The sequence below is a fragment of the Triticum aestivum genome, chromosome 7B (genome assembly GCF_018294505.1).
Source record: "Triticum aestivum cultivar Chinese Spring chromosome 7B, IWGSC CS RefSeq v2.1, whole genome shotgun sequence".
In the NCBI taxonomy this organism is placed as follows: Eukaryota; Viridiplantae; Streptophyta; class Magnoliopsida; order Poales; family Poaceae; genus Triticum; species Triticum aestivum.
This window is the reverse complement of record NC_057813.1, coordinates 73,470,945-73,484,524: the sequence shown is the minus strand read 5'-3', so window position 1 is coordinate 73,484,524 and position 13,580 is coordinate 73,470,945.

The following is a 13,580-nucleotide window of genomic DNA, read 5'->3' as shown; positions in this document are numbered from 1 at the left end:
ACATGTGTGCGTTCATAGGGGTGAGTGTATACGCGTGTATATGAGCGCTTGCGTACATACTGTGTCAAAAAAAAACGTAAATGCGTGTCAAAAAGAGACTAGTCGGTATACTCAATATTGTGCACCTCGGAGAGGAAAACGATAGAACTAGTACGTATTACGGTGCAGATTTACTCATTTTGCTCCATATGTACTCCATCTCGGTGTAGTCTAGTCACTTGTTAAAATCTCTAGAAGGGCAAATACTCCTTTTCTGGTTTACAAGGCTATACTAGCAAGTAGTTGTACGTACTAGTACAATAGTGGGCTCACATAGCAATTTTGTCTCATGCAAGAGCCTGGCTATATGCGTGCTCCAATGTTCGCAACTGCAACGTTCGGTTTGCGCTTGGCTCTTCGTCTCTTCGAGAAGACGAACAATGATGTTACTACTACTGCTTCTACAGTGTCGAATCCACTGCTGCATGTCCGTCCACCGCGAGCAGGACGGATAGCTTGTTGTAGAAGTACTACTACTAAGCAAAAGCCTGTCCTCGTTTGTGAGCAACTGCACGCATGGGCGAGGGAGAAGGTGTGTAGTAAAATCAAGCTTCTCCTCGTTCTACGAGTTGACGCGACACATCATAGCACTGCCCCCACATGCTTGCCTCTAAACTTGGCTGAAAGACCCGTAGTGTACAATATATTTGCTGCAACCTCTAACATACCCTCGTTCTGATACAAAGGACGGGGAGTCCCCCCTTTCTGAAAAAAAACAAATTAAAATATATATTCCTGTCTTGACCAGATGAGCGTGCAAACTACAATCACCAGGGTGACACGTAGGGCCAGAAGACTATTTTAATTTAAAAAAATCGAGATGGCCACATAGCATGGAGCCGACCCCAACGATTTTAAGCTTGCAGGCACGGTACACCCTATCTAGACTACTCTACACATGAAACTGCCACACGAGCGTCCGGGTTGCGCTTGGCTCTTCGCCTCTTCGGGAAGTCGAACAATGATGGTGTACTACTGCACTGGAGGAGTACTACAGTACGCTTCTGGCCATCTGACACCGATTGAACTGCTGCATGTCCACCGCGTGCGGGAGGGAGAGCGTGTAGCGAAAGCTTCTCCTAGTCTTGCCAGCCACCACGCTCATGGGCGAGGGAGGGACGCTCCTGTCTTTGCGTGTATGACAGGTGGGCCCGACAGGTGTGTGGCCAACCTGTCATACAGCCAAAGGCAGGTGCAGTTAAGTCCGCGAGGGAGAGGATAATCAAACTTCTCGTTGATGTACGAGTTGACGCGACACATCAAACAGAGGCTCGGGCGCCATTAATGGAGACCTTGGGAGAGAGGTGGATGGCAGATGGAGGTCAAAGGGCTCTCCTCCCAATAAGCACGCGCAGGGGTCTGATCGCACGCCTCTCGTACTCAAATAGCTACCCTGCATGGCGCCTCCTATCTAATAAAAAATTGGGGACGCGTGGCAGCACGTAAATGGTACTAGTAAGTAGAACGCCCATGGTTTCAATAATACTTGTGTTTCCGATTGTAACGTGACAACCCTTGTTCAAATATGACTTTGTTGATTGTTAATGTGTGCGCCTTCGCAAATCGGAGTGCAAATTTACCACAGCATGTTGGTGCCATGTCATGGCACCAAGCCAAGTTTCATTATTTTCATGCGTGTTTTGGATTTACAGGAATTAAAAAACTAAGTTTCTCAATGTTTCCAACCCAGCCACGACGCCCAGAACTTTGAATTTCATTCCCATTTCTTGCATGGAACCTAGAAATTTTCCCGAGGACACACATGTGATTTTTCAACCAACTTTGGTGCACTGGAACATGTGCTTGTATTTCAAATTCGAATTATGCACACAAAGGTGACACGTTCCCTCCCAGAACCACGAGCCTTCTTGAGAGAAGCTCCGATTTACAAGAAGCTTATACCAAAATTTGTTCCTATTCGGCCAATTTTTTTTACCACGGCATGGTACTACCATGACATGACACCATGCCAAGTTTCATGATTTTAAAACCAAGTTTCTCAATGTTCTTGACCGAGCCACGATGCCCAGATGTTTGAATCTTATTCTCATTTTTGCATGGGAGTAGAAATTCACCCGAGGACACAAATGTGATTTTCAACCAACTTTGGTGCACGGGAGCATGTGATTGTAGTTCAAATTTGAATTATGCACATTAAATGACCAAAAACTCAATTAATGTGTAAATAAGGCCAAACGAAGCCGGAATAATTCCAAAATTTAACAGGGCACTCATGTAGTTCTATGTTGCCTTTGTAAATAAACTCAAGGGGAACAACGTATATCGTTTCGCACTCAAAGGTGACACGTTCCTTCTCAGAACCACAAGCCTTCTTGAGAGAAGCTTCGGTTTGCAAGAAGGTTATACCAAAATCTATTCCTATTCGGCCATTTTTTTTACCACAACATGGTAGTACCATGACATGACATCCATGCCAAGTTTCATGATTTTCAGGCGTGTTTTGGATTTACAAGAATTTTAAAACCAAGTTTCTCAATGTTCTCGGCTAAGCCATGACGCCCAGATGTTTTAATTTTATTCTCATTTCTTGCATGGGACCTAGAAATTCACCCGAGGACACAAATGTGATTTTTCAACCAACTTTGGTGCACAAGAGCATGTGCTTGTAGTCCAAATTTGACTTATGCACATTAAATGACTAGAAACTCAATTAATGTATAAAAAACGGCAAACGAACCCGGAATAATTCCAAAATTTAACATGGCACTAATGTAGTTCTATGTTGCCTTTGTTAAGAAACTCAAGGGCGTGGGGTGGCACGTTCCCTCTTAGAACCACGAGCTTCCAAATCGGCCCAATTTTTTACCACAACATGTTAGTGCCATGACATGACACCATGCCAAGATTCATGATTTCCAGCCGAGTTTTGGATTTACATGAATTTAAAATCTAAGTTTATCGATGTTCTCGGCAGAGTCATGACGCCCAGATGTTTGAATTTCATTCTCATTTCTTCCATGGGACCTAGAAATTCAACCAAGGACACACATGTGATTTTTCAACCCACTTTGGTGCACCGGAGCATGTGCATGCAATTCATATTTAGATTATGCACATTAAAAGTGCAGAAACTCAATTAATGTATAAAAAGGCCAAATGAACCCGAAATAATTCCAAAATTGAATAGGGCACTCATATAGTTCTATGTTGCCTCTGTAAATAAAATCAGGGGGAGGCAGCATATATCGTTTCGCACAAAAAGGTGATACGTTCCCTCTCGGAACCACGAGGCTTGTTGAGAGAATCTCCGGTTTTGCAAGAGGCTTATACCACAACTTGTCCCAATTTAGCCAAAAATTATACGTATGAAAATAGGGCTTAGATTATCCCGAACATCTCACTACCTAGAGCAATAATGTACTATGATTTGAATTCAACATAAAATGGATACGGATATTTCAATTGGAGAGCGTATGGTACATGTAGTTCATAGTGAAATATGATTACTGCTATATGCATGTCTTTTTGTTATCAAGATCATATTTAAATTATTGTATAACTTGACAACAATGGTATTCAAATAAGGAAAATTGATTCAAATTTAGTCCATATGGTAGACGACAATATATATGTTCACATGGTGGAGTAAAATGTTCATAATGATGGAAGATCAAAATGTATGACTACATCAATTATAAACCGCAAGGTCACCTAATGATATATTCGAATTCAACATAACGTGGATCCAAAAATTGAAATTCGAGATCATGGCATCTGTATTCATATAAAAAGGGACATTACTCTTTCTTTGGTGGGAATTGATTTGTTTGTTGTTGTTGTTGAGGGAAGTGTGAATCGATTTGGTACTGTGCAGGGTAATCATGTTCTCCCGATTTTTTTTACATTTTTCTTGTAGTTTTTTCAATGGCATCTATAGCAATATAGTAAAAGGGGACATGACTCTCTTGTGTCTTATATGATTTATTTTTACACGTTAAGTTTGTTCTGCCAAACAAGGAACCCGCACCTTGTTATCCCGAAATTTTCAAGCTCGAGTATCTTTTGTCTCACCTGCTTTGAAACTCCCGCTTCTTCAACCCGCGTCGTGCCTTGTTATCCCGAAATTTGGACGCGAGCGAGAACTCCCTCCTCATCCGAAATCACTCCCGCAGCCCAGACATGCGAAATCCCCCTTCTACCCCTCAGCCGGAAATGAAGCTCCACGTTGCGGTATCAAAACCGGTGGGGGTACGCTGGTAACTTACCCTACATTTCGGACAAGCGCGTCCCTAAGCTTGGATCCCCCTCCCCCTTCGCCCTCCCCCATTGGTACACCGAGGCCGCCAAAACCCGCGAAACCCCACGCTCCTCCGTCGGCCTCCCGACCGCCGCCCAGCCTGAGACTCTTCCCCGACTACGTCGTCCACCACAACAGCTCGTCGTCCCTCATCCACCGCACCGGATGAGGATCCGTTGTCGATCTCGTCGTCCCGCCGGATCAGCCACCCCATCCTCAACCTCCAAGGAGCTACCCCGATGTTCGCCTCGTCTATCGCGCCACCTCAATCCCCACAGCGCCGTCTTGACCTGCCCCACCAGAACCACAACACCGTCACCAATTCCTCCGATGAAGACGAGGCCAACTCGGTGCCAACAAGGAGGTTCTGCACTCACCGCTGCATTTTATCTTTTATTCGATCTCACGGGGCTGCCAGTGCTCAATACCGAGCAGACATGGCGTCTCCATCGACGGCGCCGTCGCCGTCCACATCATCCATGGCGTCTCTCCCCCATGTCGTTGCTTCCTCGGCGGCAACTTCTACAATGGCACTAGCTACAACTGCTCCGGCTCTCGCTCGCACTGCGGCTCTGTTCTTGCTGTCGGTCGCCCTGCTACACTGCTCCTGCTTTCGTTCATGCTGCTGCTCTACCATTGCTCTCGCTTGCACTGCTGCTGCTGCTGCACGACCTCCGGCAGCTACAGGAGTTGCTGCTTTAGCACTCGCTCGCGGTGCTACTGCATGACTTGCTCTCTGCTAGTGTGTTCCCTGCTCGAGCGTCTGCTGATTTAGATCACTGCTTCTCTGCTACTAGTGCTCAAACGCCCTAAACACCTATTGCAATGCTCTGTTACTAGTTCAATCAGTTTCGACAGTAAAATTCAATTTCGACTATGAAGTTCATTTTCTTCAGTTAAGTTCAGAGTGAACAGTACTTACAGCATCTGTCGGAGCGGCCGTGGCGTGGCTAATGCGTTTTACATCTAGCACTTTTTGGTGATGTATTTTACATCATCTATTGCAGATGATATTAGGGTCCCACTTCAGATTAAAGTTGTCTATCTTGTCATGCTTCATCCTCGTCGCCGTACACCTTAGTGGAGCTGCTCCAACGACGGAACCGTCCATCACAGTGGAGCAGTACCCTCGGTGCCGTTTCCAGAGGCCTCGGATCTTCTTCCCCACCTCCGACGGTCACACCAGCATCATCACCATCCTCCACGTCCAACCCAACGATGCTGAGGTCCACAAGGCTATGCCAAAGAGGTTGTACACTCGTCACATCACTTTGTTTCTCCATTCCTCTGTTCTTCTAATTCATGTGAGCCAAACACCCAGGTTGACTGAAATCCTATGTTTCCAAATGCTTTGTTTTGCACGTGCATTCCTATCCTATTCCTGTGTTTTTCCTATCCTTGCATTTATAGAATCCTCCAATTCTAAGGAGCCCTTACAGATTTACTTCATTTTCAGATTGGCGTCAAAGAAAACTCTGTGTGTTATGTCCTGCTCCTGCCGTGCTGTCATCCACCCCACCTGAGGTGCACCATCGATAGAAGCGTTCACTGCAGCAGAGATCCCCCCTGCAGACTTTCTTTCGCCGCCTCAGATCATCTTCCCGTTGCCGGTAGCCACGCCAACTGCATTACCATCATCGACTGAGCAGATGAACCTGAGGACTAGACAGTTCCGGAAGAGAGGTCGTAGTCTTTCGTGTTTGCTTACGTTATACATCGGTTATTATTACCTGCTACTTTATCGTTCAATCTTGAGTTTTGAATTGCCCATGGGTCTCATATCGAGCCAACAACAAACAGTATCTGTCTACTATCTGGTTCATCTGGGGTCTTCTATGTGGTTCATGTTGGGTGGGCAACAAACAATAGATGATCCATTGTCTATCTTTTTAAACTGAAGCTATAATCTACCTGCTATCATTAGTTTTGGATCCATCCACTCATTTGCTACCATCAGTCTTGATTTTTGCATGCACCCCTTAGGCCTTACAAAATCTAACTATTTTTTTATTATGCATGTTAGATATTGTACACAATCGTACTGAACATGTAGAGAAAAAGAGAAGACCGTTGCGTGTGAATATAATGTCATGCAGACGCTGCTCCATGGTGGGCGAAGTGCCCCCCCCCCTCTCCTGCATTTCCAGATTGTATTCCAGAGGAAGATAACTATTCAGATGGAGATTCAGAAGGAGCCAACCATGCCTGTTTACCACCTGAGGTGTTTGCTCTAACCTGGCATGCTCATGTTTGTCATATCATGCATATGGCGTCTTGCATTGCTTACATTATACATCTTATATGTCATCAACTTAGTTTAGATTTGCTTTGTGTGAATGCCACGTGTTTGGTTTCTATATCATACTCCCACCATTCCTAAATATTTGTCTTTTTAGATATTTCAACAAGTGACTACATACGGAACAAAATGAGTGAATCTACACTCTAAAATATGTCTATATACATCCGTATGTGGTAGTCCATTTGAAATCTCTAACAAGACAAATATTTAGGAACAGAGGGAGTATATGGGAATTATGCAATGCCATCTTCTTTAGCCAGGCATCATATACGTGAATCATGCAATGCCATCCTGTTTAGCCAGTCATCGTATATGTGAATTGTATCGTGCCATATTTTTTTCCATAATGTATTCCATTTGTCAACAATGTTTATACATTCATCTACTCTTCTTGTGCATCAGCCATTTGAGTCGGTCATGGAAAAATCTGGAGTGAAAACAAGATCTTCTGAGCAGTCAGTGCTACCTGTCGATGCAGATTTCTTGCTGGTTACAGATAGCTCCTCAGAGGAGGATTCAGAGAGAGATGACCAGTCGTATTCCCCCCCCCCCCCCCGAGGTGCATGCTCTAACTTGGTTGGGTTATATTGCTCATATCATGCATATGGTGTCTTGCATTGCCATGCCATCTGCTTAGATTAGACATGCTTTGTGTGAATGCCTCCTATTTGCTTTCTATATCAGATATGTGAATTATGCAATGCCATGTTCTTCAGCTAGTTATCATATATGTGAATTATGCACCGCCATGAAGCCAGGCATCATATATGTGAATGATCTCATGCCATCTTTTTTTCATTACGTATTCCATTTGTCGACAATCTGTGTATATTGAACTACTCTTCATGTGTATCAGCCATTTGAGCCGGTTATGGAAAAATCTGGAGTGAAAACAAGGTCTTCAGAGCAGGCAATGGTACCTGTTGAAGCATATATCTCGATGGTTACAGGGAGCTCCTCAGAGGAGGATTCAAAGACAGATGACCGGTCCTATATCCCACCTGAGGTGTATGCTCTAAGTTGCAATGTATATATTTCTCATATGATGCATATGGTGTCTTGCATTGCTTAGTTTAGACATCATATGCACAATATTGAATTCTATCTGCTTAGTTTAGAGATCATACATGCGAGTGCCAGCTGCTTAGTATATGAATCAATTATGTCAATTATATCATGCCATCCTGTATACTTAGACAACATGTATGTGAATTATTTCATCCCAACCTATTTTAGAAAGACATCATATAGTTTTGTCACGTCATCCTGTTTAGGTACCCATCATATGTTGAATTATGCCATTATATCCTGTTAAGTTATCCATCATATATCTGAAACTGTGTCATGCTATCATGTTTAGTTAGGCATCATATATGTGAAATTGTGGCATGCTGTCCTGTTTGGTTAGACAACATATATGTGAATTACCACATCTGTCTATCATACAATATCTGTACATTCAATTTCTTTTCTTGTTTATCAGCCATTTGAATTGGAGGGGGTGATGGCAGTATCTAAGGGAGCAAAAACCCGTTCTTCACAATAGACAGTGCTACCCATCGATGCAGATGGAACCATGGTTGTACTGGCCCACAAACTAGCCCCACCACACATAATCGAGACTCTTCCAGATTACACACTTACACCGTTGGGCAGAGAACCAGCTACGACCCATCTAACCGCAACCCCAGCGGATAGTAACCCACTTATAGTTGACAAAGCACAATGTCCACCACAGAGTACCCCCACACGAGCAGTTTGTAAAGCTAATGCAGTGCCCAAAGCACGAAGACCACCACAGCTAACCCAAACTCCACGTTTAAAGCAGAAGAGCAACTGTTCTCAGGTCAGATTCTGTAGCTATGGTCCATACTCCTTTGCTGTTCCATCACTGTATTTACTCATACCAACTACTTTCGAATTTGAAGGATCCAATTGAAACTCCAATGGCGCAACATGTATGTTTTAAACCTATTTCTTTAACTGGATTGTTGTTCTAACTTCTTGCTCTATGTTGATTCCAGTTTAAGTTGTATAAACAGTTATGTTCTCATGTGATGCACATTACAAGTGCTGCCAATGCTGTGTAGTTTCTCACACTTATATTCTGTCTATGTTGTTGTGTCTTAAAAATATATGAGTTGAAATGTGTCTCTATCTTTATTAGGGAACATAAACTAAAATGATATGGACAATACAGTGACCATAGTACATAGATATATGTTTGTTTCATGCTGTTATCATGTCCACCTTACTACTGAACCGATTTACCAAAATGAGTTTGGTATACTACAAGCTAAACCTGTGATTTGTCTGCTTGTTTCTCTTGTAGTATGCAAACAGAATATTGGAGAAGAGCACCCCACTATGCAATGGTAGAGAAAGTAATGCAGATAAGGTTCAAGATAGTGAGACAACCCTGTTGGTCTCCAAGAAAGGTGATAAAAACGATCTTGTAGACAGTGAGAAAACCCCACAGTCCTGCGTTGATGTAGTGTTCGAGTTACTGGCTAGTACCGCTGGCACAAGCTCTTCGAACTCGCTACCTGAATCACTTCGGCTTCTTCAGTCTCAGCTACAAGATGAAAGGCATCAGTCAGCTGTGCTACGGCAAGAAGCCGAAGGACTGAGGAAGTCCCTGCAGAATTCATATGTGTACTTTCTTGTGCAACAGCAAGCGCTGGAGGATTTAAGCGCCAAACAAGAGAAAGTTAATAAGCTTGCTAAGCATCTTGCTAGCATTATGGGTACCCAAGATATTGTTTCTTGAACTCTTCTAAAGTGGTTTCAATTCTGGAATTGTTTTGCTGAGGCGTTTATATGCTATTGTGTTCCCTATATTTGCACTGGTGGTGAACTTTGATGCCCAGTGGATGTAATATGTGTAATAGCTGTGATAGCCTAGCATAAGTTGCTTGCTTATTTATTTCCTTATTGTCTTGTTTATTTGTTTGCTTGTAGTCAGTGCAGTTCTATTTCCGCGGTTTGCTAGTGGCTGCAATAACCTATTTTTTAAAACTAGGCCACAATAACCATGGGCTAATATTTACTGTAGTGACACTGGGCCTCCTACGGGCCGTAGAAACAGTGGGCCTTCTACGGGCCGTAGAAACAGTAGGCCTTCTACGGGCCGTAGAAACATTGGGCCTTCGACGGGTCGTAGAAACAATGGGCCTTCTATGGGCCGTATCATAAATGGGCCTTATACGGGCCGTATGATCGATTGGCCAAACATGGGCCAATAACAGGCCGCATTATGGCCGTAAACGGGCTAGAGTTGGAATCGTCCGTTCATGGGCCGACCATAACAGGCCATCGTTAATAGGTTGTATTTGATGACGTGATGAAAACGTCCCAATGTATTAACGGACCACAAACGGGCCGACTGTAACCACGGGCTGAATTTGGCCCACAAGCAGAAAATGATAGTAATGGGCCGTAAGTAAATGAATGCTCGAAATGAGCCCAAGAATAAATGGGCTCTGAGAAGGCTGAAAGATAACATGGGCTGGAAACGGCCCAACTGAATAACGGGCCATTAATGGGTATAAAGTGATACATTATTCATTACGGGCCAGTTTCACCACAGGCCATTAATGGGTCTAAAGTGATACACTATTCATTGCGGGCCAGTTTCACCACGGGCCGTTAATAGGCCAAGAGTTACATAGGGCCTCATATGGGCCGAAAGACGTCATGGGCCATACATGGGCCAGAAGTGAAAACGGAATGGAATCATATAGGATGGCCCAGATGACGCTACTGGGCCTAATTCGGGTACGGCGTAATGGGCCTTGGGTTAGCGGGCTGTAAATGGGCTATATGCGAACAGGCCGTTAACAGGCTTTCCATGGGCCGGCCCGTCACCTTTTGACCAAGTCAAACGGGCCGACCATTTCATAGGAATGGGCCTCTGTTGGGTCATGCCACATGTCGATGTATCATAGGTGCCTTCTGTCCAATGAGTGGATGACATCTGTCCCAACAATGAGCCGACACGTGTTTCCTCCAGACAATGACGATTTTACACGTGGAAAATCCCCATTGGTCGGGGCTGTTAACGGGTTATCGGATCCAAAACCCGACCCGATAGCTTAACGACGTTCTGTTACGGTGGATGCCATGTGTCAGTCACCCTTGACGAAAGCACTTCTGTGACGCGCGATTTATCGTCATGGAAGTGGACACTTCCGTGATGATAATTTTGGTATTGTCATGGAACACTTCTACGACAGCAGAGGTATGACTATCTTGATTCTGTCATAAATTTGTCATGGATGTACATGCATGACAAAAAACGCGACCTACTGTGACAAACACGTATCATCACGGAAGTGTTTTATTTTGTAGTGCTTGGACGAGCGATGGTTTTTTCCTACCAATCTATCCCCCTAGGAGCATGCGCGTAGTGCTTGATTTTTGATGACTTCTAAATTTTTGCAATAAGTATGTGAGTTCTTTTGACTAATGTTGATTCCATGGATTATACGCACTTTTACCTTTCCGCCATTGCCAGCCTCTTCGGTATCATGCATTGCCCTTTCTCACCTTGAGAGTTGGTGCAAACTTCGCCGGTGCATCCAAACCCCGTGATACGATACGCTCTATCACACATCAACCTCCTTATATCTTCCTCAAAACAGCCACCATGCCTACCTATCATGGCATTTCCATAGCCATTTCGAGATATATTGCAATGCAACTTTCGACCGTTCCGTTCATCATCATCATGACATACTTTAATTTTGTCATATTGCCATTGCATGATCATGTAGTTGGCATCGTATTTGTGGCAAAGCCACCATGCATTATTTTTCATACATGTCACTCTTGATTCATTGCACCATCCCGGTACACCGCCGGAGGCATTCATATAGAGTCATATCTTATTCTAGTTTCGAGTTGTAATTCATATGTTGTAATCAATGAAAGTGTGATGATCATCATTATTAGAGCATTGCCCAAAAAGAAAAAAAAAGAAGAAAAAAAAGAAGAAAGGCCAAAATAAAAAATTAAAGGCCTAAAAAAGGAAAAACAAGAAAAGAATAAAAGAAAGAAAAGAAAAAAAGAAGAAAATAAATAAAAAGGGCAATGTTACTATCTCTTTTTCCACACTTGTGCTTCAAAGTAGCACCTTGTTCTTCATGTAGTGAGTCTCATATATTGTGCTTCAAAGTAGCACCATGTTTTTCATATAGTGAGTCTCATAGGTTATCTTTTCATACTAGTGGGAATTTTTCATTATAGAACTTGGCTTGTATATTCCTACAATGGGCTTCCTCAAATGCCCTAGGTCTTCGTGAGCAAGCAAGTTGGATACACGCCCACTAGTTTTCTTTTGTTGAGCATTCATTTATAGCTCTAGTGCATATGTTGCATGACAATCCCTACTCCTCATGTTGACATCAATTGATGGGCATCTCCATAGCCCGTTGATTATCCTCGTCAATGTGAGACTTTCTCCTTTTTTGTCTTCTCCACACAATCCCCATCATCATATTCTATTCCACCCATAGTGCTATATCCATGGCTCACGCTTATGTATTGCGTGAAGGTTGAAAAGTTTGAGATTATTTAAGTATGAAACAATTGCTTGGCTTGTCATCGGGGGTATAGAAGTTGGGAACATCTTTGTGTGACGAAAATGAAGCATAGCCTAACTATATGATTTTGTAGGGATGAACTTTCTTTTGCCATGTTATTTTGAGAAGACATGATTACTTTGATTAGTATGCTTGAAGTATTACTATTTCTTTTATCAATATGAACTTTTATTTTGAATCATTTGGATCTGAACATTCATGGCACAATAAAGAAAATTACATTGAGAATTATGCTACGTAGCATTCCACATCAAAATTTTTGTTTTTATCATTTACCTACTCGAGGATGAGCAGGAATTAAGCTTGGAGATGCTTGATACGTCTCCAACGTATCTATAATTTTTTATTGTTCCATGCTATTATATTACCCCTTTTGGATGTTTATGGGCTTTATTTTACACATTTACATCATTTTTGGGACTAACCTACTAACCGGAGGCCCAGCCCGTATTGCTGTTTTTTTTGTGCCTATTTCAGTATTTCAAAGAAAAGGAATATCAAACGGAGTCCAAACGGAATGAAACCTTCAGGAGCGTGATTTTTGGAACGAACGTGATCCAGAGGACTTGAAGTGCAAGTCAAGAAGCAGCCGAGGCGGCCACGAGAGGGTAGGGCGCCCCCCTGTCTCGTGGGCCCCTCGGGCGGCCATCGACGTACTTCTTCCTCCTATATAAGCCTACGTACCCCGAAAACATCCAGAGAGCCAATGACACACAATTTCCACCACCGTAACCTTCTGTATCCGCGAGATCTCATCTTGGAGCCTTCGTCGGCGCTCTGTCGGAGGGGGAATCGACCACGGAGGGCTTCTACATCAACATCATAGCCCTCCGATGAGTTGTGAGTAGTTTACCACAGACCTTCGGGTCCATAGTTATTAGCTAGATGGCTTCTTCTCTCCTTTTGGATCTCAATACCATGTTCTCCCCCTCTCTTGTGGAGATCTATTCGATGTAAACTCTTTTTGCGGTGTGTTTGTCGACATCCGATGAATTGTGGGTTTATGATCAAGTTTATCTATGAGAAATATTTGAATCTCCTCTGAATTCTTTTATGTATGATTGAGTTATCTTTGCAAGTCTCTTCGAATTGTCAGTTTGGTTTGGCCTACTAGATTGATCTTTCTTGCCATGGGAGAAGTGCTTAGCTTTGGGTTCAATCTTGCGGTGTCCTTACCCAGTGACAGAAAGGGTTGCAAAGCACGTATTGTATTGTTGCCATCGAGGATAAAAAGATGGGGTTTATATCATATTGCATGAGTTTATCCCTCTACATCATGTCATCTTGCTTAATGCGTTACTCTATTCTTTATGGACTTAATACTCTAGATGCAGGCAGGAGTCGGTCGATGTGTGGAGTAATAGTAGTAGATGCAGGC